Source organism: Grammomys surdaster, unplaced genomic scaffold, assembly GCF_004785775.1.
Source record: "Grammomys surdaster isolate TR1022 unplaced genomic scaffold, NIH_TR_1.0 60, whole genome shotgun sequence".
Classification (NCBI taxonomy): domain Eukaryota; kingdom Metazoa; phylum Chordata; class Mammalia; order Rodentia; family Muridae; genus Grammomys; species Grammomys surdaster.
Window position 1 is genome coordinate 6,281,836 of NW_021604562.1, and position 6,304 is coordinate 6,288,139.

The 6,304-nt window shown below is 43.6% G+C and overlaps 1 pseudogene; it reads right to left on the bottom strand.

Annotated features, from left to right (window-relative positions):
* Positions 1-256: 256 nt before the first annotated feature.
* LOC114619152 lies at positions 257-1,890 on the bottom strand (annotated as a pseudogene).
* Between the last annotated feature and the right edge of the window lie 4,414 nt (positions 1,891-6,304).

The following is a 6,304-nucleotide window of genomic DNA, read 5'->3' on the forward strand; positions in this document are numbered from 1 at the left end:
GAAAGAAAAAAAAATAGATGTTAGCACAACTTCAAACAAGTGTGGGTGGCAAAGGAAAGCAATCATGGGGACAGAGGCAGTGAACAGTCTTCAAAAGCTGCTCCTCTGAGTTGGAGGTAAGGGGAAAGGAGTCCGATGCCTTCTAGATTAGAACTCCCTGGCCTCAGCACTGGGCTGCTCAGTGTGGAAGCCTGGCATGGGCCAGGCCTAACTGGACTGCTGCTCCTTTCCCAGCATGCCCAAGCCCCACGATCTTCTAAATAGTGGTGGAGGTGGGCTCTTTGGGCCCTGTTTGGCCTGCTGTTTCTGTGCACGCTGTTCCAGGGCAGCCAGGGGCGTTTGTAGCCCTTGGACAGCTGGACGGTTGAGCCTCAGGACTCTCATCACCTGGTTCCTCGGAGGTCGTGGCAGCCTCTGGCCTCTGCTCAGACCCAATGTCAGTGAGGGAGCCCTGGCCCCCGGCAGTCAGGTCCTGTACCCTCTTGTTGAGGTTATTACACTCTGCAGCGCTCGGCACAGCTTCTCCAGCTGCTGGATTTTCACCTGCAGGCCTTCCAGATCTTTGTTGCGGAGGGTTTTCTCTTCGGCCATCTCCAGGAGACTCTTGTTGCTGCTCTCCAACTGGGATTGATACATGGTATTTTCTTTCTCTAGCTTCTTAATCTTCTTTGTCATCGTTTCCATCTCCTGTTTGAACCTGATGAACACTTCGTTGCTTTGAGAGAGCGTGTTCTGAAATTCTTCAAACTTCTCGGTGTGCATGACGAGCTGCTGCTTTATCACTTCACACATTCTCTGGGATTCTTCTGCTTCTTTGTGGAGAATCTCCTTCTCCTGCTGGTGCCGTTGTTCTGCCTCCTCCAGCATCCCCTGGACCTGCTGGAGTTTGGTGTCAGTGAGTTGTTGCTGCAGGCCCTTGTGTTTGAAGATTTTGTGTATGAGCTCCTCTCGGAGCTCGTACTGTTCAAACAATTTCTTTAGTCTCTCAGATAGTTCAGAATTCTCTTGACGAAGCTTGAAAGTTTGTACATTACGTTCTTCCATCTGCAAGTGAATGTCGTTCAATGTCACCGCAAAATGTGAAGTCACTTCGGAGCGCTTCTCTTCCTCATGGGCTCGCTGCACACCTTCTTCCTTTAGGGACCGGTTGTGTTGTTGCAGCTCCTGGCACAGGCTCTCAAGCTTACTTTGCGCCTGGACAGCCTTGCTATGCTCTCCAGTCAGATAATCTTTCTCCTGCACGAGCTGGGTCTGCTTCTTCTGCAGGAGTTTTGTCTGCTTCTGTAAACTTCGGTGCTCTTCCAGCAGCTCGGTGTACTTCTTGCACAGCGCGGCCAGCTTCTCCTCTGGGGTACTCAGCGTGTCCAGTGTATGAGTCAGCAAAGTGATCTCCTTCCCTCCACCCTTGATCTTCTTTTTTTCTTGTGGCTTTTGATGGTCTCGGTCTCCGACCTCATCATTTGCTCGGATCTCTTCTGTACCAGACTCCTCATTAGAGTTAGAGGTCTCTTTCTCGCCATTGACTACTGGAATACCTGATTTAGGCTCCTCATTCCTGACTACATAGGTTACGGATTTTTCTGTGTCTTCCGGCTCATTGAGTTTATCCTGTGCTTCCTCCTCACCTGGGCCTCCCTGACTGTTGTCCACACAGTACCTCAGAATATCTTTCGGCTGCTGGCTCAGCGCCTCAGACATGTCACAGAGGACTCCAGAAGGAGATGCTTTAGCTTGAGGCCCCTAGGTCTTCCTAGGAGCCTGGCTTCTGCTCCAAGAGCTATCCATCTGAGCCGTCCATGGGCTCCCTCCCGTCCTGCTTCCCGTGGCCCGCGGACTGCTCTTCTGGTCGGAGTGTTCGGCAGGCCCACTCTTTATGTCTTGGTTCTTCATTGTGACTTCACTGCTGACGTCTGACTGCATCCCCTCTCTGGCCAATCACCAGAAACCTTATTTAATGAATTTTTAAAGATGCCCTCAGGGCTGGAGAGATGGCTCAGCGGTTAAGAGCACTGACTGCTCTTCCAGAGGTCCTGAGTTCAAATCCCAGCAACCACATGGCGGCTCACAACCACCCATAATGAGATTCGAAGCCCTCTTCTGGTGTATCTGAAGACAGCTACAGTGTACTCATAAATAAAATAAATAAATCTTAAAAAAAAAGAAATTTGTACTAGATATAGATTAGCCCATTTACTCCAGTGCATTTCTGAATCAGGTATACAGTCCCCACTAAGAAACAGGCTTCTGGTTTGTACAGTAAACCTAGCCAAACTGCAATTGTAATCACAATTACCTTCACTTTTCTGGATGGTTCAAGTTAAGCACAGGCGATAAGAAATACTTTGGACACAGTTTATAATAAATGATTGGATATGAAGCAGCAGGCAACGTATTATTTATATGTAGAAAAATGGGTGGGAAGTACCAGCTGTTGTTGAATCTCATAGATGCCATTCATCCCTTCTTTTCTGGTTCAGTGGTGGTGTACAGCCCAGCCCTACTAAGCCTCCTCCTTCAGCTTCTCTGTATTCTGAGAGATCATGCACAGGCTAAAAGTTCTTTAGCACCCATGAGATGTACTCTGTCAGCTTCTGGGGCTCAGGGAACAGGTATGTGATTAGCTCCGTAATGAAATGTAACAGATTGTTCTACAGGACAGACCTACCTTTGAAGTTGGAAGCTTGGAGACCGTGAGGAACTGGTAGGGATTTCAGTCCTCACAAGTTCTGGGCAGGTACTCATAAGTTCTGGTGTGACCTTGCTGTCCTCTAGCTTGCATCCACCTTTCCTATTTACCGTTCTAATTGCAAGCCTAGCCCCAGACATAGAACACCAGTTTTTATGTTAACTGTTTAACCAACTCCCACCACTGGGTAAGGTGGGATCCCTATAACAAGTCCATTGCATCATAGCACTCCTAAGGGTTCCTCTTCAGAGACTGAACATTGAATGATACAAGACTTGATGGAGCAGGATTATTTGTGGAAGGTCACAAGGCTACAAGACAAAATTATGTTATATATATATATATATATATATATATATATATATATATATATATACATATATTGCAGTAGTGATTTTTCCCAGGAAGAAAGATGTTAAGCACCAGGCAGTGGTGGCACACGCCTTTAGTCCCAGCACTTGGGAGGCAGAGGCAGGCGGATTTCTGAGTTCGAGGCCAGCCTGGTCTACAAAGTGAGTTCCAGGACAGCCAGGACTACACAGAGAAACCCTGTCTCAAACAAACAAACAAACAAACAAAAAGATGTTAAGCATTTGTACCCAGTGCTATCACTGTACCCAGCCTATACCTTGCTTTATTTTCTGTCATAGAATTTATCACCATGTAACACGCAAATCCAATGTACTGAACTATTATATTTTGCTAAATATGTGACTAAAATGTAAGACCCATGAGGCACAAGTATATGCTTATTCTGTACACCGATCCCCGGTGCCTAGGAAAACATTTCACTCCTAACAGATGTTCAGCATTTGTTACTGAATGAACAGAAATAAATCACAGAGTTAATAAGGACCGCACTTGGAAGTAGAAACACTAAAAGAATCAAAAGTTAATCAAAGACAATTACAAGGAATGTTTTCACGTCTCTCTTAAAATATAAAGCTAGTAGAAAGAATGAGATGCTTCAAAATTGTCAATAATTTAGATCATTGAAATGAAAATGCCAGAGAAAGGGGGTGCTAGAGGGGTGAGGCAGGAGTGAGTACGTGGGTGGGGGAGCTCCCTCTCAGAGGCAAAGAGGAGGGGGACCAGGTGGGGAGTTCATGAAGACCGAGAAGGGGGATAATATTTAAAACATAAACAAATAAAATGATTAATAAAAAATAAAACAGAAATGGAAACCCAATAACAACAATACAAGAATGTGTTTGTCTCTAACCTGTTACCTCTGACAACAACTCGCTTGTAGAATACTGCTATTTTATCCTAACTTACAGATTAGACACTGATAACTTCTGGCCTTTATCTCCTTAGGACACAACACCAAGAAAACAGGGAGCAGCTCATACACATAGATCCCAGACTGACTGTCAGAGCCAGAAGTGCATTAAAGATAACCTTTCATATTATAGGTGATGACATTGAAACTTAGAAAAGAAGTGAGTTGCCTAAGGTCACACACCTAGATATGGGGTTCCTGCTACCTAGAAACCAATCTCCACTCTACTGTGACCCTGAGCAAATTACTTAACCTCTCTAAGCAGTAAGAGGAGCAAAGTAGTATCTGCTGCTGAGGTGCTATGAAAGTTAAAGGAAAACAATGCATAAGAAACACTCAGCCCCATGGCTGGTATGAGAAAGATCACGAATCAATGGTTATCTGTCACTGCCACACATGTTCACAAGTACACACACCACAAACCATCAGTACAACTCCTTCTCCTTCATTCTCACAGACATCTAACTCACAGCATCTAAATCAGCACTTATACGTCTTTTAAATACAGTTAGTTTACAGTGACAGACTCTGAAACCTCTCCAAGAATCAAAGAAACCTCAATAAAAATGCAAACGTTGAAAACAGGGACGCTCACATGCTGAATAAACAGATTCCTTGCTGGATCCCCTTTAGCTAGCGTATTCCTCTGGCACATTTAAAATTGGATTTGTTTACCAGGAGTGTATTTTCCTCTCTATCATTTCAGGAAGAGATGCAGTGGCAGCGTTCCAGGCACACCTGCATTCATTGCAAGCCATCTGGAAAGTTTCTGACATCCTCATTTTCCCCAGTGTATGTATGTTTTCTGGCTCCCATGCTGTTGTCTGCCCTCTCTGGAAGCTGAGAAAAAGGAAAGGAAGTCACCATCAAGGAGAGTCTTCTCCTTGAGTAGAACTCCTACGAAACATGGCATTTTGCTGGGACTTTCTGAAGTGGGTAAAGAAATTGAGAAATGACTGTCCATAGGCTTTGTAGTTGTACCCTGTCAGCTGCTTCTTCAAATCTCATTCTTCAGATGACTGACTGCATCTTCCAGTACTTCTTCAACCTAAGCCTGTCAGTTAATGAGAACATGTTACCTCCATGCTGAATGGTTTCCACTATCGGTGAAAGGCACTATAGGAGCATATACTTCTTATATGCTGCAATGAAAAAACTGAAAGTTTCCAACTACAGTCATGCATTGCTCAATGACAGGTTTACACTCCTAGTGGAGATAGCCACTCTGGATGAGACCGCTAGCTCTGCAAGCATGGGGACCTGAGTTATAATATCTAGCATCCATTGTGCATACCTGTAACCTCAGTATTCAGGAACAGAGACAAATGAGAAAACACTGGCCAGGCAACCAGCCAGCTTAGCCAAAACAGTAAGTTTCAAGTTTAGTGAGAGACCCTGTCTCAAAGGTATAAGATACCCTGTCTCCAAGATATGCGATGGAATATGATAGAGGAACATACTTGCTATCCACCTCTGGCCTCTGCATGTACATGTGTATATGAATGTACCCCACACTATACACATACACACACACATACACACACACACATCAGTAAGCAATATGTTCACAATAAAAAATACAGTCTAAGAAATACATCATTGGACCTACTTACTATATGGTCACAAAATATATGTACATAAATAAGATAGCTACACTGTTACAAGATCATGTAATCTTGTGGAACCACCATCATGTAGAATCTATCATTGATTGGAAAGTTGTTTTGCAGTGGATTGCCTACTTCCAGCAATATATATATATATATATATATATATATATATATATATATATGCCCATATATGTATATGTGAATATATGTGTGTATTCATTACTGGGGCTTTTGTTAAGCAAAACAAAAAAACCTAAAATCCTGAGCAGGCACCGCTATACTCTAGAGGTAGGAGAGAAGGAAATAGGAGAAACTCGATTCTGATTTCTGGTCCATTCTCAGATCTCACAAGTATTAAAATGATCTCTAGAGCATTCTACATACTTAAAATAGGGAACACTGTGGGAATCACTATGATGTTTCCAATTAGATCTCTTGAAACTTGATATTTATTGCATAGAAAACTTCTAAGAGGATCGAGGGCAGGTAATAATCATCTTTACTATGTCCTACCTATGGCCAATCTCATAAGCAGAGTTTAAATAGTTCTTCTCCATGTGTAATGCACTTGTGAATATGAATTTGTGTGTTCTAGTGTGTGCACAGACATATGTACATGCCTGTATGTGCCTGTACATGTGTAGGCCAGAGGCTGACACTAAGTGTCTTTTGTAATCACCTTATGTGTTGAGATAGTCTCCAATGGAGCCCAGAGCTCACTGATTC